Source organism: Coturnix japonica, chromosome 3, assembly GCF_054131305.1.
Source record: "Coturnix japonica strain WE chromosome 3, WE-NBRP24, whole genome shotgun sequence".
NCBI classification, from domain to species: domain Eukaryota; kingdom Metazoa; phylum Chordata; class Aves; order Galliformes; family Phasianidae; genus Coturnix; species Coturnix japonica.
The window spans coordinates 19,759,533-19,784,860 of NC_140665.1; the positions used below are offsets into that span (position 1 = coordinate 19,759,533).

General features: G+C 40.5%; 1 protein-coding gene across 18 annotated transcripts in view; it reads right to left on the bottom strand.

Annotated features, from left to right (window-relative positions):
* Positions 1-25,328, bottom strand: part of ESRRG (estrogen related receptor gamma) — a 375,558-nt gene that overhangs the window by 124,368 nt on the left and 225,862 nt on the right. The window contains exon 1 of one of the 18 annotated variants that reach the window (XM_085542942.1): positions 23,661-23,774. The exons of the other annotated variants lie outside the window; for them this stretch is intronic. The gene's annotated coding sequence lies outside the window, so the exon portion shown is untranslated. Of the gene's footprint in view, positions 1-23,660; positions 23,775-25,328 lie in introns of those variants that run through there. 18 annotated transcript variants of the gene reach the window in all.

Genomic DNA, 25,328 nt, shown 5'->3' on the forward strand with positions numbered 1-25,328 from the left:
ATCAGTATTTCCCTTCCCTCAGAGAGGCAGTGCGTAGGTGTGTGCATGCCATGTACCTGCCTCCTACCCAGCTCCCTCCGTGATTTTCTCTGGATCTATAATGGGAGAATGATAATTTGCCAGCCAAATTGCAGGAACGATTAGAAAGTAAGTACCAGGAATAGCAGCAAGGAGCCAAAGCGTGGAGGGCTCAGGACTCAAACTTAGGAGGCAGCAATCTTCTCTCTGCCCCAAGCCCAGCCACCAGCACCAGTTCCCCCCACATGCAGCCACAGAGCTACTTGGGGAGCTGGGAAATGGCATTTGCCTGCAATCAGCCTTTAAGTGAATGTTTGTCCCAGTGTGCTACACCATGCTGTCAGCTAGCAGCGGGGAGCCACCGAGTTGTTACTACATTTGATTTGACTGCCAGTAGGAAGCTTTATTTCTACCAACTGTTCGTTGCCAGCTCTATGGATCTTCTCTAACTTTGAAAGATTTTTCTTTTTTTTTTTATTTTTTTCTTTTTCTTTTTTTTTTTTTTTTTTTAATATAGTCCATTATTTTGCTCTGAGTATATGGCAGGAGAAGCTCCCCATCACTATGCATCACAGCAGTCTCTCCACTTGTACTTGCTGCCACAAACACCAAGCAGTAATTGTATTAAGGCACCTGTAGCGTGGTCCTGGCACACACCAGAAAGGAGATTTTTTTTACAAGTGAACATTCAAAGGGGAGGTGCTACAATGGGCATTTACATAAGCAAACTGAAGCAGGGCAATTTCCCTCTGATTTTTCCTGAGAAATGCCGGATTACAGCCTGGGGGATAAGACATGAAGAGAAAACAGGTGGGTTTTCCTTCCCTAGAGACTCTCCAGGTCTCCACATGCTTCCCAGCAGAGCCTTCAGGAAGGTTTGTGCTTCCTTGTCTATTACTCACATCTATCCCAAAAAGGTTTCTACTCCATCAAACAAGATCCTACAACTTTAAGGGTTGTTTACAGAGCTTCCTCTCCCTACACAATAACGATGATTTTGATAATTAGGATCTAATTATAATGGATCTGACAACAACTTCCAACAACGAAAAGCATCTTTAGAAAAATGAAAGCATATGTGTGAATAGTGCAGGGAGGTGGGGCAGGGGGAGAAATACATTCCTATGAGACAGGCTGAGAACTCAGCCTGAATGGAAAAGTAATTAACACTAAAGAGCTAAAACTGTAATTAAAGAAAATTTCATTAAAAGGAGGCAGGTGATTCCACTTTCCTAAATATGACAAGTTGCTGTATAAAAATAAAACAGCAGCCGCTTTCAGCGTGCGGAGCAGGAAACCCATGTCTTTAACCAGATCAAATTCTGGAAATTGGCTGTCAAGACGGGATTGTTCTGATTTATACCCGTCTATCAAGCGTATGAAAGAGAGAGACAGGAGAGGAAAAGAGGCAAGCTGCTGTCGCTTCCATTCGCAAAGCACCTTTAATTTCCACGGCACCATCTGTTACCAAATCTAATTCACATTCCCTCCTAATCTGGTTTAGTTCCGTAATACTAATTCTTCCACTACTCTTATGGACATTGCTCTCAATAAAAAGCTTTGGTTCTGGGCTGGTAAAAAATTGAATATTATACAGTTAAGGTTCTGGTGACTTAAGTGAAGCATGCTGTCCATTAAACGCACTCCTGGTAAAAGGATTTGTTTCCAGTAAGTGCAGGGATCCGGAACTGCTCCTGTTTGAGAGCAGCAGCCACAGGGGGTGGGAGAGGGTGAGAGGGGGAATAACGGAGGAACCACAGCTGATGATAGGAAAGTAGTCTGGGGGGGATCAGAAAGCAGAAGCTGTCATAAAATACAATTGTTGTCAAGTTTAGTCACTTTCAGTACTGGCTATAAAATCACTTTGTCACACTCCCGTATCAAAAGCTTGTTACTGTATTTTTGCTCAGAAAACTAAATGTAGTGAAATCTAAGACACTGGGGAGGAGGGGAGGTGTTGGGGGGGGGGGGGGGGGAATGAGGAAGAATACTTCAAAATCATGAGATGAAAATTTCTGCAAGACACCAACACGTGAGGGACAAAAATTCATAGGTGGTTTAAAATAGTCTCCTGAAGAGCACTATTTCACACAGAGCCACAGCCTGACTCTTAGCTACATGAGGATGACAAAAACCATGCTCATTTTTATGGGATCTTGCCTAGGAATAAAGCAGAGGACAGACCCTGCATTGCTGCCAATCCAGAATGGCAGCTGGGGGCTCTGTTGCTGCTAAGGTGACTGGGCTTGTTCTTGATTAACACCATGTTTCTAAATATTCCTACCAGTTGCACTTGTGCTTATACTGTGCTAGTATTTATTAATAATATACAACTTTTACATACTGATTTTAATGGAGATCTTGAACTGCATTTCCAGTGATTTCAGCATCCCATTAACTCCTTCTCACAGATGAAGAGACAGTGAAGAGTTGCTGAATGCTCCTTTGTCAGCCAATAACATGGCATGAGACAGAACTGAGGTTCTAGAAAATCTCACTCCAATGTATTTTCTTTCTGTTTTCTTTTTTTCTTTCCTCCCTGTTGCCATTGCTTTCATGAAACCACAACTTAGAAATACAAAGTTTTACTTCTATTAAGGGAACTTGCCTTGAACTTCCAGAAATGAGACTCTGATTATTTTTACACAGGTTTTTCTATAAGGGAATACTATTTTAAGGTTGAATATATCTAAATTAAATCTCCTCTTACACCTACATTAAAATGGTTACTTTCCTGTTAAAGTATTTCTTTGTGTGCATGGGTCAAAAGCCTATTACAGGGCAACAGGCTCAGTGACTCTGAAGCTCTGAAAATTTCTAGTAGCTAATGGTCATAGAATCATAGAATCATCAAGGTTGAAAAAGACCTAAAAGATCATCCAGTCCAACCATTCACCTATTACCAGTAGCTCCCACTAAACCTAAACTAACTATGGTGTTATTCCCCAGCTCAGCCTGTGAATTCAGAAAGCCTAAGGTCCTGATACTTTGATAAACAAGATGCCATTGGTATGCCACCATAACCTACTGCATCCAGAAAGAACCACACTGACACAAGTACTCAGGGGGCATAGCAGTCTATACTTTTTTGAGCATTTGTGAAACATGAGTCCTATCTGTAAGCACCAATTTCTATTTCCACACTATTATCTAGATCCCTTAAGATTTGCCAACGATAACTCTAAGAAAAACTTAATCTCTTTCTTTTAACTTTTTCCCTCTTTGTTTGTCTATCTATCTTGTTTATAGAGGCTCTGAAAATTAGGAGTAAGTAAAATTATTCGGGTACCCTACTGATAACCACAGTCATCACATACTGAAATAAATCAAGAGAATTTACAGAAGCAAAAACCTATTCAGGTTAAGTCCCTTCTAGTCTGTCTTGGATTGTAATGTGTGATTACAGATTTAAAACAAATAAATAAATAAACCTTTGGCTTTTCACAGTTCCTCGTTCTTCACATATTGCTATGTGTAACTTAAACCTATTTATGCCACTGGGTTTACACATCAGAGCTTTGCCTCTGGGTACAAGCAGCAAAGGTCAGCAAGGAAGTAGCCACTGCAGCTTTCACTTTCCAAGTGTTTGCATGACTCCAGCAAGTTTGCAGGATGAGATTTTCACCATGTCCTGATAAGGTTTCAACTCTTTTACCCTTTGCTTCCTATTTTGCTAAGGGTTACAGGAAGAAAAATGTTCCAGAAAAAAAAATACAACTAAAGTAAGAAACGTGTACCAGACTAATTATTGTACTCAGAACAAGTGTGTTTCTACTTGCAATTGCAAAGCAATCATATCAATATCCTGCAATTACCAAATGCTTAACCTGCGGTCATCTCTTGGGTAAGAATTCACCAAGAGATCTCCCTAAGAAAAGCTTTACAAGAACAGCCCCACGTTAATTACTTCATACTATATGCTGCAAATTACATATGCAGTTATATTTTGATGACAAATTAGCTTTCCTTATTTCAGCGGTATGAAGTCTGGATCAAATATGCATTCTTCGTAGATTCGTACATTTTCTGCTTAAGCCCACTGTGTTCGAGCAAGCAAGGAAAGAAAAAAGGGCTTGAAAAAAGCACTATGTTCCACCAGTAAAGTAACCAAACACATGTGAGCCCAAGAAGTGCTGGGCCTCACTGGTTCTAATGCAAGTTTGAGCTGCCCAGTAAATTGAGTATCAGGCCTAGTCAGTTAATGGGAGTTTCTTCCCAGAAAGAATGGCCCGAATTTCTAAAAAGAGCATGTTATGAGCAGCCAAAATAACAGCAAGACACTGAAAAATTTAACTGCCTGTAGATGGAAGCTACATCAGCACAAACTCCTAAAGGAGGCCATACCAACTGTCAGGTTCAAAACGGGATGTCACCTGAAACATGTCACAGGACAACAAACAACAGCAGCATATGATGGGAGGTGATTGGATGGCAGTAAGTTTTAGGGCCATTGTTATCCTACAGGCTTTACTAAATATGAGGGCCCCAGATTTATGTTGGGGGCAATACGGCCAAGAATGCCATAGAAGTGGAAAAATACGGCAACAGTATGCAGTACATCACTGCTAAGATAATTACTTATATAAAAAGTTGGCATTCTTAGGACTTCGAACCTGTAGAGATGAAATTTATATATCCAAAGAAGACATAATAATAACCTGTCAGCCTGTGGTGATGGATACGTTTTTAATCTAAATGACCACAATCTCCAGTATACCTGTCATAAAGGGACATACCAAAAAATTGAACTTTCCTTTCATAATTCTTTAACTTGAAAGGGAAAAAAACACAGAAGCATGATAAGTGGCTCATTCCAGTGGACAGATGGACAGGCAGTAGGAATATGAGAATGAATAAAAGGCACTGTTCCTTCACTAATGCTATTTTCACTTGCTACGTCCTGCAACTCGGATTGGTACAGTATTCCTTCCTCAGATAATTCAGGTGTATTTTGCACAATAACAGACTGCAATAAAGAAACATATTATGCTGTTCAGATGTCATTTGAAAGCAATAATTTGTAACAAACTAGGACAGATGCACTCCTTCAAGTATCACTCATTGACCTGAGGCACTTTCCCCACAAAGGCCTCCTATTCTTAATTTCACTGTTACCAGGAAGGAGTATCTAAATTTGATATTTTAATTTCTAAGAGATCATGCAAAAAATAAAAATAAATAAATAAGAAAGAAAGAAAAGAAAAAAAAAAAAAGAAAAAAAAACATTGGCAAAAATCAAATAAATGCATTGGACCCCTCTGATGCAGAAGGGAAAGAAATGCACAGCCCTCTCCCATCCCCTCTGCCCACCACACAAACATACCCACGCCGTGCATTCTCCACAAATCTTACCAGGCTTGCACTCTTTCAGGGGCAGAAATGACAAAGAAATTTAACTAAGTTAATTTTAAGTGTTGAAAACGTAGGCAGGCTGCTCAGTTATTTAATTTTAAAAGATCTTCATTTTCCCATCTGTGTTATGGCAATTTTATTACACATTCGGCAAATTTACAGTAACAAGATGTTCCCTTGACAAATTAATCACTTTCCAAGCATTTTATCATATAAATAAAATATCACCTCAAGAGAGAAAATCAGCTCAATCAGTTGATTTAACCCATCTTTCGGGGAACTCGTCTGAAACAGATTGAGCGCATTTTTTCTGAAGAGGGACTGCAAACCTCCTCCTGGACTCACAGCTCATATGGTGAGGGTTTTATTCAGAAGAAAATCTTTCAAGGCTACTGGATGGCATGCAAGGTGCTTGCAGGAAGAGCTACTGCGTGGCTGCAGCGACAGACCTCTACCAGGAACAGACCATTCATTAAGGAGGCGGTACTGACCTTAACGGAGGCACTACGCTTCCCCTAGAAGCACTGTTGTCTATTTCAGCAATCATAATATAATAGTCAAATATATATACTATACACATTCTTATAATAATCTGCTCTATTGTTTTAGGAATCTTGTAATAAAACAATAAAACTAAAATTCCAATCATTGCTGCAGCTGATCAAATCTGTTTGTTGCTTGCTTTTAAATTCCCCCAGCACCCTGCACTGATGGTGGAAAGCACATTTTGTTTCTGTGACAAATACGAGACAGGCAACGTTAGAGATGTCACACGTGAGCTGCAGAGAAGTGGCTTCAAATCCAGTTTTCCCAAACTAATCCTTAAAACAACTGGCTGCCTTTCTGGAGAGAATCTGTCACTGGAGCAATTTAACCTCTGTGCCACTTAACCTCTTCCCCCTTTCTCCGCTCCATTCAGGGGCTGCCAACAACAAGCAGAAACATGAACCATGGGGACCAGTTAATGCTCTGCTAATGTTATCAGAACCTGAAGCTGTTAGAGATGAAAAATAAACTCTCAGACAACTTTCTTATTCTTTACCTGGAGTTTACACTACTATTTCCTTGCTACTGTATCAACACAGGCATTTTGGAATTATTCACATGATTAAAAAAAAAAAAAGCCCTTTCACCAGAGAAGCCATCCCACCAGACAACACAGATACTTCACTCGTGTAACACAACCATGCTCTCCCGTGAGATATGTATAATATTCACAGCAACAAAGCTGTAGGTAATGAGGAAAAATCAAAAGAATTCACATATCTAGGCAGCCTTTTTTGCTCCTTCCACTTAGCAAAACACTAACTTGATCTCCCCAAACACTAACTTGTATCATATGAATACACAATAATCTACAAGCAAGAAAAGAGCATGCTTTAAGGAACACTATCATACAGCAACATAAGTGCTCATATTTGCTACTTAGACCACGTAATTAATAATGCCCTAAGCAGTTGTATTAATACTATGGTTCTGTGATTCTGCAAGGCATTAGCCTTAAAAGCTACAAGCTCTGAATGGTGTTAGCAATAAGGAACTTCTAGAAGAACAACTAAAAATTTATATACAGCGACAATATTTCATAGCCTACATGCATCTTCTGGCTTCCAAAATATTCTTATTTTAAGGACTTTCTATTACCCTGGACTCATGAAACACAGAGGACCCCAATCTCCAGCAAAGTATTCTGACCACAGGTCAGAGCAACTTCAAATCTCTAAATGGATACTGGGAAAAATAAACTGAAATAGTTCTTAATCTCAGACTTATATTTGGGGGGAAAATGTTGTATTTTTGTACAAGATGCAAGAGAATGAGGTCAACTGAAAAGGCTTATTACCCACTGATCCCTTCCTCCAAGTACCTAGCTAGGAAATTTACTACCTGTAACAAGTGACCTACGTGCGCAGGTTTTGCAGGATCAGATCCCAAGAATCAGTGTTTCATTTAAGAAGCAGTTTCTTCAGCTATCACTAGAAAAGAGGGCAGTCTAAATGCAAAGTCTGTGTCATAGGAACATTTATTTTTTTTCCTTTAAATGTAAGAACAGGAAAAATACTGAAAAATACTGGGTTTTTTGTTTTGTTTTTCTTAATGTATATATTTAAAAGGCTTGGAGCAACTGGAACTGCAAGTCAAAGGAAAATAACTCTGTTCTTATCCATTACACACAAATTGACCATGTTTGATCTAAACATAATTAAAAGCAATGTTTTCCTTAAGCACTGAAGTGTAAAGTTTAAACACTGGATGACAAAAAAAATCACAAGGAGAAGAAGCTGCCTTCTCCTCAGTTACATCTTTAGAGCTGAGCAAAATTCAGTGAGTTAAATGGCATCAGAACACAGCTCAGAACCCAGCATCCTGCTAGGCAGTGAAGGCCCAGGTGCCAGTGCACCCACTGTGGCAGTGGATGAATTCGATTCCCTGCAGTAAACACTCATTTACTTTCAAGATTCAGCTCATCTGGTTACAGAACCTAGTCAGCACTTCATAACAAGTCATACCACGGAACATATACTGTATGCCTATGATGATTTAGCAGTAGAGACGATCTAAATAGAGAACAATTACTCAAAGTTCCAGAAAGTTAAGATACTTCAAAACAGCCTCCAGGATCTCAACTTCTGCAAGCAAAACCTCTTCAGTCTGAGGAAGATACAGGACACAGAACCTTTCAATTTGAAAGATGACAAAGTGGATTATCTGTTAGTTACACAAGCCAGTAGGGTGATCCATTACCATGGACGTCCTACCAAAAGTACATGATGTTGCCTTAATAGCAGCTACAGCCTTATTGGCTTAAAAGGAAAAAACGCAAAAAGGGTTTTGCATGTGAATTGAACTTAATAGGTTTGACATGGACTAACCTTAAAAGAATCCAATCCACTCAAATCCCTTTGAAGGCTGCAGCTGAATTTCATGCAAATCTTAGGTTAGTAGCCTGGCTGTTGGGATTTCAAGATGCTGCACACCTTTCTTCTGCAGATCTAAAACCAGGCAAAACAATGGCACAAAACCCTCCCTCAATTTCAAGGATTCCTCTTAAGATGATCCTGTTTTTACTCCACAGCTGAGGAAAGTCAGACATTTAAAAGACAAGGCCACCATACCATTACTATTTGTTAACCCCCATTTAAGAATCTCTGAGATTTGAGATTTAAATGTTCTATGCTTGTTTATATAAACATGAAGGCATATGTACTTCTGTCTGTAAAATAACGTACACACTGACAGCTGGAAAGTTGTTTGTTGACTGGATTTAATCTTCACCCGATATACAGGAGAGAAAAAGTGAGTATTTGTCAGCTGCTTTTCCTCGTACAACAAAGTACAGATGACTAAAAACGTAACTAACTATAACCAAATCAAAACACACAGTGCATCTGAAGCACCAACTATGTAAAGTACTTATAAATTCTTGGTTAACAAAGGGCACTGAAAGCCCCTGGAGGAAATATTTTATTTCTGCTAAATTAATACCTAAAAGCACTACATTTCATCAGTTTCACTTTGGTTTTAAGTCCCCAAAGAGTCTCCTTCTGAAACTGGCTATATTTTATGCGCAAACCAGGCTGAGAGCTATCTAAATCTAGATAAAACTCATTGGCTTGTAATCTTCACAATGATCTATACATCTAAATCTATATGCAAATCAAATGCTCTCATGCATTAACACATTCCAAAGCATCAAGGAGCAAGAGAGTGCTTTCTCCCTCTCGAGGACCCCCTCCTTAGCTCCTCTCCCCTCTCTTTATTTACACTAGCTACCTAAATAATTCACACTGCCTCCTTTTCAGGCTGAACGTTCCTCTGTTGAAGCCTGCAATGAGCTATTGCAGTAACCAGATGGACACATGAATGCAGCAGGTGGGACAGATGGCAGACCGCCCTGTCTGACGCTGGCTGCCTCGGCTTGGACGGCCTTTTCCTTCCAGGTACATTATCATCAGCGTAGCAGAAAGCAGGATGCAGAGGGGAAAAAACATTTGCGTACAATACTATGGGAATTGGTTAAATAAATGGTGAGATGCATATTTGCTTTTTAAACCCAAATGCCATTTACTCAGAGTGTGTGTATGAAGCATTGCCTCTCCTCCCGCACCAGAGCAGAGTGTGTCCCTTTTCCCAGCAAGCCTGAGAGGTGCACAGAAAGCAAAACATGGCTGAAATCTTAGAAAGATCTTAAACTCGTGACCTCACAATTTTGACTGCTTTAGCACCACCAACAAAAAAACCCCTTCCCTTTTGCAGGTAAATGTATTTTGTTTTGTTGGAAGGGGAGAGAACGGTTGCTTTTTTTTCTTTTTTTTTTTTAAAAAAAAAATATAAATCTATGCACCCTACTCTGTTGGTCACTGTCCCAGTTTTTAGCAGCTACTGCACATACACTGACAAGCCTGAGCTTCTACCAGCATAGTAAATATTCCTTGACTGAATTTCTTCTGCTCTAACTTCAGGATACATAAACTAAGAGCCTGTTATATAAAAGATTTGGTAGGTCTAGCAAAGAAATTCAACTGAGAGGTAAAACAGTAAATTCTTCTTTGACTTCAAAACAAACATTTTAATACATGCCTTCCTCTCTTTGACCAGTGAACAAAATATTGTGAAGAAGACAACAAGGGGAAAAAAACAAAATGCCAAAATGCCAAAACACGTGCTTTTCAATCTAGATTCAATGTATTAATTGAAAAGTACTGTTTCAAGAACAATTTTTAAAAATCACGTTAAAAATATATACATATACATATTGAAAATTAAGCAGTCAGTTAGACGCTGCATGCAATCCTCTGCTGCCCAGCTCTGTCCCTCCCAGGCTTTCTCCCACCCCTCCTGCTGTACGTCAATGACAGCAGCTCATGCTGCTCCCTTGCCATCTCCCTCCCTTTCACACTGCTTTTCACTCTACCTCCTTTTCATTAAATACACCTTCCCTGAACTGACACAGAGGAAACCACCCACCTCTCCTTCAAATGCCTCCCCGCGGTAGATTTCTGCTGATCTACAAGAAAACAGCCCATGCCTCATTGTTAGGCCAGAGTTAATGCTTTTATTGTAAATTAAAAACACACAAATGCATAGATATTACTCAGCTGCATAAGCACACATACACAGCGTGGCTGCATTTCCCATATTAAAAAAAATGTTGTGCCCTTTTCTGAGGCTTGCATGAGTTACTTACATTTGTGGTCAAAGCTCTTAAACAGGAGTGACCTAAGTGCTTACAAACTATCTATGGCAGGGGCCACATGTACCACTCATAGTACCATAACAGAAATACTAAATAATAACAGGGTAAATCATATTGAATTGATTTGCAATTACACTCAACTGCTGTGTCAAAATAAATTTCTTTTCAGTGGAGTAAGTGACAAGACAAAGTTGAAGCTAAGAAAAAAAAAAAGCTAAATGGAGACATGCAATGTTCTAGATTCTGCTCCCTTGGAGCATACTGGTGTAACTGGAAAAGGGAACTAAAAGTAGTAAATAACCTTGTACTGGTAAACGAGGACTGGTCCTAACTGGCAGCCAAGGCCTGAAACAAGTACAAACTTACCTCTTTACATATTAAACACACAGAGCAGGGACTCTAACAATAAACATGATATAGAAACCAGTTTTATGTGGCAGAGGGAGAGGACATAAAAGTATTATCAAAAAGTTTATCCTTGTAAATTTCTGACCTGGAAGAAGCCAGCAATAACAAAATCTCAAGAGACAGACTGCTTTCATGGGAGGCCTGGGCTGATTTCAGGGCCAAAGAAGTTAAGCACCTTGACTAGACTTTAGATAAGCGGAATGATTTCCGTACACCTACATGTCCTAGCTGAAAATCCTGAACCTCAGGGCTTACTATCACTACATCTCAAGTAGGAATTACAAAAAAGAAAAGCGATCATATATGCAGAGGATCACATATGAAATCTAATAACATTTTGTAACAGATTTCAATACTAGCAACTTCCAGAAATGGTGAATTATGCACTAGCAACCTCAGAAAAGCATTTCAAGGTAAAGTGACCAGTTTACGACAGCACAGAGAGACAGTAAAAGCAGAGCACTTTACAGTCAGTTTGCCAATGCTATCACACAAGTTATGATTTCATCATTATGAGGTAGCCTGTTTTCACAACAATACATAAACAGGACTCTGAACACGCAGGAGCACCCTCTTTAAAAATAAAACCCTGAACCGCTGCCAGATTGTCACAAAAGAACGCACACACAACAGAGCAGCAATTCTAGAGATAAATTAGGATTTTAGGCAGGCAACACATTGTCAAGCATATTTTACCAGTGAAAAAATGTTAACATAGTGATAAACTAAGAATTCCTAAGCCTCCTTTTTTCAAAAACAAAGGTAAAAAACAAACAAACTAACTAACTAACAAAAAACAACAAACTAACAACTTTTCTATTACCTTTGCAAACCTACTCATTTTCCCTTGACTTCAATTTTCACCTTGAACACAACCTCCCTGACCATGTAACTCCTGCCATTGCTTTGTGGCCACATGTAGCAGCAATGCCCTTGTCCAAAGCCTGAGGTTTTCCCTCTAATGTCAGTCCTGAATCTCTACAGAAGAGATGCACACAAACGCCCTGACGGCAAAAAGGAGCTGAGACACATAGGTGACTGAGAGGACAGGATTCTAACCCTATAAGAGCAGTTGTTGCGCACACAGGCATTTCAGAAGTACTCGTATGCCTAAATGCTTACTGAAATGATCTGAAAGTTTGCAAGGGTTTTTTGCTGCTGAGAGAACACTGGATGCTTAGAAAAAATTCAGTTCAGTAAGGAAAAAAAAACTGTCAATTACAATCCCACAAGAACACCATAGGAAGGACGGCAATCGGCAATCACAGTTAAAGTGGACTTGATAAAAGTATCAGAGAGGTGATTTTCAAAGAGCCAAATTCCATTAAAATTCTGCAAACAGAAGATCTGATGAATTTCCTGGGTCTGAAGTTATACTACTGATAATGATAAACTACTTCAGGACAAGCGACATTTTTCTTCTTCTCCCTCCCCTCCCCCCCCCCCCCCCAAACTATATACATTTCTATGTGCAACTTCACAGGTACACCATTATCTTCTCAGATTCTGGCTTAAGAAAAATTAGGAAAAAAAAAAAAAAAGACCGATTTCACAGTCTTTTGAAAAAAATTGTCTCTTGAAACATGTCTTTACCTAAAATGGGAATGTTTTTCAGGTCAGACAAAATACAGATCGAGACAGAGTAATTGGAGTAGCTCATAAACAATCTGAATATGGAACAACAGGTAAAATCTGCTTCCACTGCAAATGATGCCCCTGATTTTTAGCAGAGCCTACCTGAGGGCCGCATTTGATGTTCAATGAAAAGCACATAATAAAGACATGGTTTCAAAAGCCCCCAAACATGCAACTTCCAAGGACTGGAAAAGCTGTTTTTTAAATGAGCTGTGTACAGAAGTAATAAACGGGCATCAAGCCCTAAGTCATAAAGGAGCAATTTCAGAAAGACAATACCATTTACCTGCTCCTATCAAACACTAAGTGCTGACATTCCATCCTCCCTTCCCTCTGCTGCCAAAACTGAAGCACAGCTTTGAACACCTGGACAACCACCACTATACCTCCGGTTTAACTCAATCAGAAGTTTAATTTTAAAAAGAGGAAAAAGTGCCTTTAAAAATGTTAAATGCATACTACTTCTTGCACTTATTTCTTTGCAGCTGAGTAGGGCCATTTACTCCGTCCACTGAACACTGTTTAGTAAACATGACAAAAGAGCTTCTATCTTACTGCCCTTGTAAAAGCAAGGCAGGGGTTCTGTTTTTAGTGCACACTCTGGTTTGGTGCAAATCCTGTTCCATGTTGCTCACACCTGCTGCTGACTAGCAGCCTGCAGATGGGTTGTGGTTTGTACTGCTCCAGCTTCATCACAACCTGATCTATGAATGTGGAAACAAGCCCCAAGATGCTACACAAAAAACTTTTAAAGGGAAGAACTCTTTTTCCTTACCCTACTGCTTCCCCCTCTTAAATTTAACAAGAAGCTTTAAGCTTTCACTTAGTCCTTCTTGCGTTTAGTCCTCCTGCCCAATTTTTACAGGAGTTCATCTCTGTATAACAAATCTTAAAGATAAACATACTGTACAACCTCAATAAACACACGCTGCGTAACTCACCTTTTCCTTCATGCCTACATAAAATAATAGGCTTTCCTATAACATAAGTACTGAATGTGGACAAAACAACCTTTTCTGAACTTTACAGAAACAAGGTTTTGCAGATTTTCCAAGAAACCTCTTTTAATATATTCAAATGAAATTCACATGTTACTGGTTTAGGAGGATCCCTATGGCTTCACTGCTACAACTGAGTGTTTCAGTAGAGACAAAACGTTGATCTCTGACTAAGGGATTGTAACTGGAATTTCACTGTGGCTGGAGAGAATATAAACACTGGGAGAGAAAATCCAGTCCCAGTATCACAGTGTTTACCATCCAGTCACAGTGTAATTTGTATCACTGTGCTCACCAAACAAACATAGAGACCAGGGATAAAAATCACGTGCACTCAAAGACCCAGTTGCGGGCATTGTGATCTACACCAAAGTTGCACACAAAAAGTCTCTGAAATGAAGGCAGGACACACCACTTTCACACTTGCCTTCATGGATTCTTTTAATGACTAGATTAACAGAAAGAAGTAACCAGAGACCAACCCCTCTGAGCCTCCTTTTTTCCATTATGCCATGTTGGCTTATTTCTTCCCATAAACAAGAAAACAGAAAAATGCTCCCTATCCAATAGCTGACTTCCTGCATCTCTTCAAGCACTGTATGAACCCTTTCATAAATAAAATGCTGCTTAGAGGCCAGTCAAGGCAACTCTCCATCTATTAAAATTTATTTGGTATCTCGTGGGGAAAGGCATGCTGAATGACCATGGTCATCCTTTGTGACTTTTAGTTCTGCATAGGAGCACTGAGGTGTTTCCGTCTATACAGCAGGACAACATGCATCAGTCAGACATGCCCTGATCTACAGCTTTCCATCCAAAGTTCATCAGCAGACACAAAGATGAAATAATCTTTAAATAAGCTCGGCATTTTAACCTCACTTGCAATTCAGACATAAAACCAAGGAAAACAGGGGGCTCAGTCTTACTCTGCCTTACTGACCCCATCAGAGGTTTCTTAGCTCCTCCTGAGTCAGTGCAAGACTAAAGGCAATGGCACAATGCCAGCACTGCTTTTAAGCTCACACAGAAAATATTATGAGGGTAATCTTAGTATTTCCTGGTCACACTCCTTTAGGAAGCTCTATTCTAGTGTAAATGCCACATCCTGGCAGTGAATCTTTATGTTACCCATTTTTTTGGTTGTTGATGATTTCTTTTTAAATACTGTCACTTTTATTTTTATTTTTATTTTAATATCAGTTCTGGAGACCAATGTAAAATGTACTGGAATGAATGGCATTCTTCCCATTGAGTCTTGAACCAGGCCACTTTAGCATAAGATTTCTTAAAAGAGATGTAAGATTGTCAGCACGCTGTCCTTCGCGCCTTGGAGGATCTCAGCTAACTTACCTAACGTGGCACGAAACACACAACAATTTGGTCTTCCCTTTCCAGCATTACCTAATGCACAAGTATCATACTATTTTATTTAAAGAAAAGCCCTGCCCCAGACATCCATCAAGTGCACATCTAAGCCACTGCTCCAAAGGAATACAATATATACTAAGAACGCACAGAAAGACATAGAAAGCTTTCGGAAACTGAAGTGCTTCAGCAGCTACATTTAATATTGCCAGATGCTATTTTATTTTTGTTTGGTTGGGTGTTGTTCTTTTTTTTTTTTTTTTTTTTTTTTTTTTTTTTTTCCATATTACCAAAATTAAATGAAAGGCTGGGATTCCGCATTTCAAGAGTGGCAGCAGCTCACACACATTGCCTGACATCAGTGGCCAGCGCGTGTTGTTGACTCCAGAGCTTGGCGACTGTCCTCCGCAAGGGGAAATAAACAAGTCAGTCGCAATTGGCATTCCCTGCCAGCCTCACTACCTGCTGCCTTCAAGCACTGTTTTCTACTATGGCCTCAACAGAAAAAAAAAAAAGAAAAAAAAAAAAAGGGGGGGGGAGAGAAGTTAAGACTACTTTATTTTGATTATAGTGCTTTCCTCAGGCAGGAATTTTTATTTCAGTTTGAATCTTTAAACCATTACGTTTCCAGTGATGCATTTTTATATTTACAGTTGACATCTTCATAGAAGAATGAAACCTTTGAGCAACAACTCTAAAGCATGAAGGTTGCCTGCAGTAAGTACTTAAATTATTTTACACCCAAATGGAGCCAGTTGTTTTTAGCTAAGATTTAATAAACCTTAAATCGATGACCTTTCTTAAACTGAAAGCCTGCACTTGAGAAAACTAACTTTCCCGAGAAACAGATCTTGGTGAGTAAATGCCAAACAAAAGGCTATTTAAATCTAAACAGTTTTTTGTTGTTTATAGCTTTTGAACATTCATTTCCTAAATTCCTGACCGCTGCCTAACATGTAGAACACTGGTGCCTCGGTTTAATCACACACCATTGATTGCAGAGTGTCACGGCGATCTCATTGACAGTAATCAATAATCATCCATAATCAATCAAATCAGCTCTTGCACTACCATTCATCAAATTTGTGTATCCCAAAATTAATTGTAGGCACGTGAAAGATAAAAGAACTGAGGGGGGTGCCGGGGGGAAAAGGTACAGAAATAAAAGCAGTAAACTTTGAGCAGATAATAACACATGTGAGCACGCTTCACGCCTGCTGGAGTAAGTTAATGATGAATCATACCTTGCCTTCCCAGGAAAGACTCCAAGATGTATTATTTTTCAAACATGAGAATACACGGCAGCTGAAGACAGAGGACATATTAGCAAATGATCAAGCATTATTCCATGAAGAGCCATGTTATGGGCTGCATTTCAAATGTGTTGTCAGGATGTTACATAAAGCACAAGTACATTGCACTATGAAGAGCTGCCCACGGCAAGTTAGCCACTGCACTTAACTAAGCACGAGAGGATAAAATTACTGAATTTCTGTACCAAAAGCATGAATACATGCAGCCACTTATCAAAAGAGCTGTTATTGTTGCCGAGGACTCCTCTCTCAACATATTCACCTGCAATTTTGTGAAGGTAATAAATCCTTCCATTCATTACAGCACACTCAAAAGCACGCTGCTATTTAATTTAAATGGAAAAAAGGCCCAAAGTGTCTAAAACATTTACTTTTGCTAATGTAAAAGTGCTGGCATTTTACTTCATTCCCGATAAGCTGGTGCCAGTGGACGTGATTATTCTTTTCTTATTCAAAGCGTATCAGTAGTCCGAAAGCACGCTCAATCTTATCAGGCGTATGAACAGCACAGTTACTGAAAACAGTTTGTACGGCTCCTCTCTCTTTCTGCCAGGCTATCAGATAAACCCAACTAACTAACTGTATTTACACACAACCAAACATAAGCTGTGTCTTCAATATAACGCAGCCTGTTTCTGGCATGCCACAGGTTTTCTGCTTGACATTAGTTGTAACAAGAACACTAGCTACAGCAAAAACACAGCTGCTTTACAGCACATAATGCAAATGGGATGTAGGAGGAAAAAAGTAACAATATAAAATGGTGAAGTAAGAATGATCACTTCCAACTCCACGATTTCCAGATATTTCCTTGGTGTTATTTGGAAAAAAGCACAAAAGGAGCGGGTCTCTAATGCATTTTAGACATCCTTGACCTAAGACTTAAGAGCAGGGAAGTAATTCCTCTGTTTCTTTTTTGTCTCTTTTATTTTCCTGTCCTCTGGGAGCTGCTGCAAGGGGTAAAAAGAAGAAAGAAAGGAAGAAAGAGAAAAGAATTACAATGTCTGAAGGCAATTTAAACACATTTACTATTTTCATCCAGAACAAGACTGCAATTTCTCATGATCCAACCTTTGTCTGGCATTAAAACTGAAATAAAAAGACCCACCATAAAAACACCAGCACCACCCTTCCAAATCAGCCTGTCAGCACTTCTCCTCTTCACCCAGTGGCTCAGGCGCAGACTTGTCAGTGCTAACTACTCAGAAACACTCAAAGCTCTCCGATGTGCAAAGGGATGCTGCTTACTGCACTCCCACTGGAAACACATGCAGAATTCATCTCAGAGCAACAGACCCAGCGCAGCACTTGAGGAGTTAAATCAACCTGCCTTTGCGCGAGGCGCTTTCAAATAGCTAAATGAAAACTTCTGGAGCGCCGGGAGAAATGCTGAATTTCAGCTCCTGATTAATTACAGCGTTCGTTAGGAGCTGATGCTACACCCCCCACCCCCCCCGTGCACACACACTGACAGCCCCTTGCTGCACACCTCTGCTGGGGCGGTGAAGGGCAGGCACGTGCCACCACCTGAGCCCGTCTCCTGCTTGTGCCTGGAGTCCAGGCACGGCGCGAGCCATCCACGAGATTTGTAGGAGAACAATGAGCTGAATTAAGCCAAGTGTGCAGGGCCGGGTAATTCGGCCGATTGTTGTTTCTCCATCTGTGACACCACGGCCTCATGATTGATGGGACAGGTGCCATTCGTGCTAATGCAAAGCCACCGGCAGTGGCTGCTCAGCTCTTTAAATATCAGCCAGCACCAACTGGGCCCAAGCAGCTACCGCCAGAACAATGAAGGGGTTCCCCGGGTGCTGAGCTCAGATAGCGGGGATACGATTCTCGACCCTTCATGCCCATGGAAACAGCTGGTTAAAGACACAGCATTTTGTGCCACTGCACAACATCTCATCTGTCCCACTACGTTCACGGCTGCTACAAGGACACTGTCAGGGAATTCTGACATGGCTGGAAAGGCAAGCAGGATTTAGAAGAGAAAATCTTGCATTCACAGAGCATTGAGCAACCACAGTGACAGAAATCCACCTTTTGCTACAAGAATTTTACCATTCTCTGACAATACTCTGCCAGCCATCCATATTCATTTGCTTTCAGAAAGACATTTGTGATTTGTTTTTTAGATGGCACCTAAGCGTCATTTTTACCAGATGCTCTTTTTTAAAAGGAAGATAAAATAACTGTAATAAACACCACTTCCCCTCCCAGCACAGGCATCACGAAACATATTCTTCTGAAAACTATTTTAGCATTAATACTTGGCCAAGGGAGCATATCACAATCTATTTAAGAAAGAAAACACTGACTGTAAAACATTGAAGGACATCAGTGTTTGCCCTCCAAAAAGGCAGGAACCAAATCCTACAGCCAATTTGAAGGAAAAAATTAACATAGCAGTTAAAGAATAGGTAAAAATCACATCTGCGATATATGAAGAATTGTACAAGCTGGCAGTCATTGGCTACACTCTGAGTACATACAAGAGTACCATTTCATCACTCTGTTACCCACTGCTCCTTACTAAATATTCCGATCTTGAATTTTTTACAAAATAATCAGATGCGAGGTTCTAAAAAATATTTCTTGAAGGAATACCTTTTTAAATTACCCTAGGAATGAGGGAAGAGCACAAAAGAGGGATATCGTGCATCAGGATGGACTGAATAGAACAATCCATCTCTTCTTCTGCCCACCTGCCCAGCACCTTCATCCATTTCTGAAGGAATATCAGAAATGATCCAAACAAACTGGCACTACATTTTAGACATTCTCATTTCATCTGCCAGTGTCTCTCCATCTGCAGGTTCTCAGGGGGGTTACAAGAGGACTTTAGCATCTAGCTGACTTTTGTCTTCTTTGGTGGGGGGGGGGGTAAGCCCATTAAAAATAATAATAATAATAACTTTAAAAAGAAAACAAACAAACAAACAAACAAGCAAAAAGGAATCACAAAAGAAACCTAAACTTGTTTGCTTGGGTTTTTCTGAGGCCACTCAAAATGAGCTACAGGAACTCCACATCTTCTTCTAACTTGCCAGAGCCATCAATCTCTGATCACACCTATTAGAATCTCTCCACAACCAACACTACATTTTGCGACAGCTTGACCAGTTGTTTAAGGAGAGGCTGTGTGATGGAGCAAAGCTAAATCGACACATCTGTGATACTTCTGACACCCCTCAGCATGGCTAATATTAATTTGTTTTCTTTGGCTAGGTAAGTGCTGCCAAAACACATTACATATGGTATGTAGTTCCAATCAAAACGATGAAAAGGAGAAGTGTGGGGATTTTTATTTTTTTTTCCCCACTTAGAGCAGCATGAAAAGATACAGAGGAGTAAGAGACATCCCTGCTAACTTACAGAGTAATAACCTGGAAAACCACAGACTGCTTTATCCTTAAAGTTTGCTTTCAGAGCAGAGCCCTTTAGCAGAGTCTGTCCTGCCATGTAAGGCCTACAGCACAAATCTGCGAAGATATTTTACTCAGGGGAAGGGAATATAATTTTCAGGGGAAGGGAATATAATTTTCAGTACACGATAAAAGAATGTATTTAAAACTATTTTCACCTGCATAGAAGTAATGCATTGTATTTCAGTAGTTTATCATACAAATAAACTGCCCAATTCTGGACAAAGACACTATAAACGGTTTGATTAGGCTGAGACCTGGTTAACCCCGATATAACAACATGCTGCAGGGTATGGAGAGCTTTCACCAGTTTCATGCATAGCGTTGCACATTAGTATCGTGAAAAACATGAGATTTACATTTCCAATATTGTTTTCTCTTTACCTTGTGTATTACTTTGATCCAAATAAAAAAAAATAAAATATAAATCCACCCAAAGTTCAGATAAACTCAGAATAGAGTCACAATTAAATTCAGCAATAAACACAAACAGCGTAAACTTGCCTCGTCCTCCATAAAAGTACCTGTATCACCCCAGCTTTCACTAGGATATTAACAGCCGAGCTTTTTCTTAGCAATACTGGGATACCAAAGCACAAAAAGGAATCTTATTTAACAATTTGAAGTAGGAAATGGTGCTCAGAGTAAAAAGCTATGCTGCCTAAACTGGGAAGATAATTTGAAATGGGACAAAATACCCCTTTAACGTAAACCTGCGGTATTAAGGAACAGCCAGGAGAAAATCCTTTCTCTGAAAGAAATACATATTAATTAAAAAAAACCATCACAAACATTGTGAAAACAAGCCCAGGAGAATTAAAGCTTCTGTAACACAACAAATACGTAACTTGTTTCACAAGATGTCTATGTCAAAAGGCAATGGCCTGCCGTATCCATCCAAAATCAAGCCCTAAAGTGCAAAGGCAAAGCAGAAACCTTTAAAAAGAATAAACTACTGCTATCTGAAATAGCAATAAGTAATTCAGATTAATATTTCTCTTCACTGTTTCACAAAATTTTTACTTCTGGATAAGCAAATTGTAACAACAAAAAAATAATGGGAGGGAAGGGGAGATATAGGATTTAATAAGTACTACCATTACGATTGAAAATCTACTTTACATTTTTTATCCGAGGGCAATATGATATATGTTAACAACCACACATGGAAAGCCTTTCTTCTCCTCCAAAAAAGAATCATATCCATGAGGTGCAAACATAACTGTGTGTGCAAGGAAACATGGAGCCGAAACAAACAGTTCTTTTATGGAGAGACAGCCAAAAGTTATAGAAACGTGAATAAATATTAGTCACGTACATCGCTTCAAAGAGGATTTTTTTTTCCAATTAAAAATGCAGTTTATTTCATAGCAAAACTGTGAGTACAAATTCAAGAAATACTAGATTACATGGAGAATCTGATAAAATAATCAGGTGCAAACATGTTATCTGCGATGCTCTTTTTATCTGCAAGCTCACTTCTCATGGATAAGAAAAAAAAATAACACACAAAAGCAGCAATTTTTTGACAAGCAGATACATAGAGAGAAGTTGAGATAGCTTTGCACTCATTTACTGGATACGCGTCTGTGTGGATATACACAATAATACATGCACATTGCAGACAATGCACTAAGGAATATGCTGTTTACTCCGATACACGCATGCATAGTTATACATGTATTTGAACTCAAATCCATCGCGCATAGACAGAGGATTTCCACATAAATAAAAGGTGAATGTATATGAAACAAATATGCAGCTATACACACTTCTACAGCCATGACTGTGTGCACACATTATTACCTGAATCAAGCCTAAAAGTAAAAGGAGGAACATAAAACACGAAAGAACACGTAATAAGTGGAATGTCAAAGCTGCAGAGACTGCTGGTGTCATCCCTGCGCTATCAAACATACATATGAGTATGACTGGAGACAGAGAGGCTAAATATTTCACTGTCAGAGCATGTCGAGAAACGCAATTCATTTCTCTCTCATGTGCTTTAGGACAATGACAATTTAATACAAGGCCGGTGGATGTAAAAGAGATAAAAACTGAACAAACTGGCCCAGCATAATCACAGATTTCCTCTAGAGAGCCTGGCAGCGTGAGGCTCATATGCACTTGTAACGGATCAACATTTTATTGTTTCTTTCCTCCATGAATCTGCTATGAAGAAGGATTCGGAGCAAAGCTTATCTTATAGGCAGAGGTTACTTTAAGCTTCAGTGGGAGAAAGAGTTCTTCCCAGTGTTTTTCCTATTTATTCTATGCACTTCACTTACAGTGCGAGTGAAAATAATTGAGATACTTCTTGGAAGATTCAATTAAGTACCTTCATTCCAACTTATGTCTCCAAAGGGGTGCACACAACCTCCCTGCAGGTCAAGGGTCAGTCCTTTAGAGATATTTCACACAATGAAATATTGTGTTACTTAGGAATAATCCAGATTTTTGTTTTGTATTTTTATACCCTAATTTCCTTCTGTAACATATAGAAATAGCAGCATGGACTGACATATGTGTGAGTACAGACATATCATACTTTTTAGCTACTCTAAGCAACGTAGGCTTCAAGTATTGTTAAATATTATCATAGACAAGTTACCTTCCCTATTTGATGAATAGCACCGTGTATTTGAAATTAATTGCAAAAGTAGGGTTGGCTAATGAGGCAGCCCTTATCTTTTCTCAGCAGTGCAAGCACAAGTATTTTTCTGCTGGCTCAATATTTTCTAAATGCCCAAAGTGCTATTAACTAAGTTGAAATCTGATTAAATCAGGAATGTTGAAATATTTGCGACAGCTAAGGCAGCTCCAAAATAATAATAGATTTTTTAAAAGCTGGGAAAATTCTTATCTCTGTTCTTATCATGAAGCATGTGTTTTGAAATATAATAATTAAACAAATTGTTCCCTACAGATTCTCCCAGTTGTTGTGCTTCCCATTAGCATCTCTGAAAACAGTTTGTTAAGACAATAGTTATTCTGTATTATGGAACTACGGGGATGGTGGCCTCGCACCCGGCCTCTATTTAAGAGAGAAATCTGTATGAGGTGATGAAGCTGAAGGACCGTGAGGAAAAGAACAGTGTGCCTTAGGAGGAAAAAAAAAGGGGAGAAAAAAAAGGTACAGAAAGAAAAAATGATCAGCTATTCAAGAGAATTAATGGATATCCACAAGGGCTTTGCTAATAACACGGGTTAATTACTGCTGCAACGCACCAGGCTCAGTAAATAAAAGAGCACAACCATAAACACAGTGAAATGAGCAACCAGCACTAAAAGAGGGGCAAGCCCCAGCAAACGGGAAGCTGTCAGGCGGGCATTTCAGCTACAATCCCCTTCTACTTCGCACAGGATTTAAAAACTTGCCGGCAGTCCATCAAAACCGAAAAGCCAAAGAGCTGTAACCGGAACCAGAAGCGGCAGAATGGCACAGGGCCTGCTGGCTGCCCACAGGCAGGAGGGAGCTACTCGCTCGCCCACACCGGGCTTCTTGCACCCGGCTGCTGGCTGTGCTACGCACCAAGGCCTGAGCACCTCCAACTTCAGGGCTTTATGTCTTAACAGCAACTTGATCTGCTCGCTCGGAGAGAAATGCACCAGGTTAAAGATCTGCACAGCTCGAAGGGACTGTGAGGTGGAAGCAAGCACCCCTTCCCACTCCACAGTGAGACTTCTTCACCCTTGCTCCCTTTTGAAAAGGGAAGGTACTTCTCAGATAAATTGTCTGGGAATGAGAAGCTAAGCCAAAGTACCCACAAGAGCAGCCAAACTGATATCAACTCTCTCACATTTCACACACGCAGTCGCACGCACACAGATGGATATTTACATGCTAACGCCCGTGAGTGTGCACACAGCCATTCCACAGACCGCTCCCACACAAAACACACAGGACCGCTATGACACACAGGTATTTACTACACATGCCGCCTACCTCCGCTTTTTCTACTACACCCGCTCTGCACAGCCTTCATTTCTTCTCGCCCATACATTCTACCTGCTGCTGGACGAAACAGAAATCACTGCTGGCTACGAGCTGGGTGTGTTTGACGTCTGAACACCAGTGCTGGGGTTCCACCTAACACCGTGAGCCACAAAGGGCAACGTACACAACGCACAGAAGCTCTCCAGAGTTACAAATCTCCTCCGTTTCCTATGTTTGGCATATAGAGATGGCGTTTAAATTTATTAAGCTGGCCCATGCTTTCTTCCCTCACCCCCACCCTCCCCCCCACGCCATTTTTCGGAGTGTTTCTATTGCCTTTCCTTCTCCCAGCAGCTGTGACAACTGTTAAAACAGTCGGTAAAATTAAGTCTGCTCTATAATCCTTCAGTCAACGTTACATTTTAATCAGAGGGTGACTGAGATTTCAGGTTCCGAACACGCAGATTCATTTACAACGATTAAACTGACACATACATCAAAATGAGCAGATACGTTGATCGAGCCCCGTTAGCTTATTAACTATTAGTAATTATTAGTGTTACTGTTATTGCTGAAAAAGCAGAAAGCCAGGTCTGCAGCTGGCTGGGAGTTACAGCATTCTTCAGCACGCTGCCTTGATATCAAAGCATACCTAGTGATGGTCAGGCAGATGTCTGCCCGCTCCCAGAGCATTCCGGCAATTTTTAGCTCCAATCCTCGCTGCCCTGTCACCCATACGAGAGAACCACAGGAACTACTCTATTTATTTTCCTTACGCCCCTCACTCACGCGTGCACGTGACGGTATGGAAGTCGATATAAGCCAATTCACAATCACTACGAATATGAATAACGTGCAAAACTCCGGGGTTGAGGGCTTATTAGTGGGGACGGGAAGCATGAACGCGCTGAGCGGCGCTGCTCTGCGCTCACCGCTCAGGGAGGCACCGGGAGGCCGTTCCGATGACTTTTAATTGAACCAAAGAAGAGGGGAAGAAACATAAACAAACAAACAGACAAAAAAAAAAACAAAAAAAGAAACCACCCCACAACAACCCAACGAGTTGGAATGTTGCGCCGGAGCCAAAAGGACATGTGCCCCGATTTCATTTCAATGCATCTCCTCTAAGAGGCTTATCCGAACTAATCATTTAAATTAGCTGTAAGAAGGTAAATTCAAAAAAGCTCCTTTGGGCTGGGGGGGCGGTGAAAAAAAGCTGTAGGAGAAAAAAAAAAAAAAAAAAAGAAAAAAAGAAAAAAGAAAATAAAAGAGGAAAAGAAAAAAAAAAGAGGGAAAAAAAGAGGGAAAAAAAAAAAAAAAAAGCTTTTTGGTCTTTTTGTGCATTCATTCCGAAGAACGCCGCCCGGCTTAATAAGAGCAGCGGGCACCGTGCTGTGACGTTACCGAAGCTGTCCCCGGAGCACCCGCGGAGCGCGGACCCTCCGCCGCTCCCCCCCCTCGCTCTGCTCCGGTGCTACGACAGGAGGCGGTTCGGCCCCACCGCCCGACACCCCCGCGGTGCGCTCCCTGCTAACCCGGCAAGTTGCCGAGCCGCGGGTCGGGTCGGACCGGGCCGGTCGCCGCGGCTCCTCGCAACTCCTTCCCTCCGCCCTCCCGCCGGCCCCGCGCGCACCTGTCGGGCTGCGGGCGGCCACCGCCGCGCGGCGCCCCGCAACG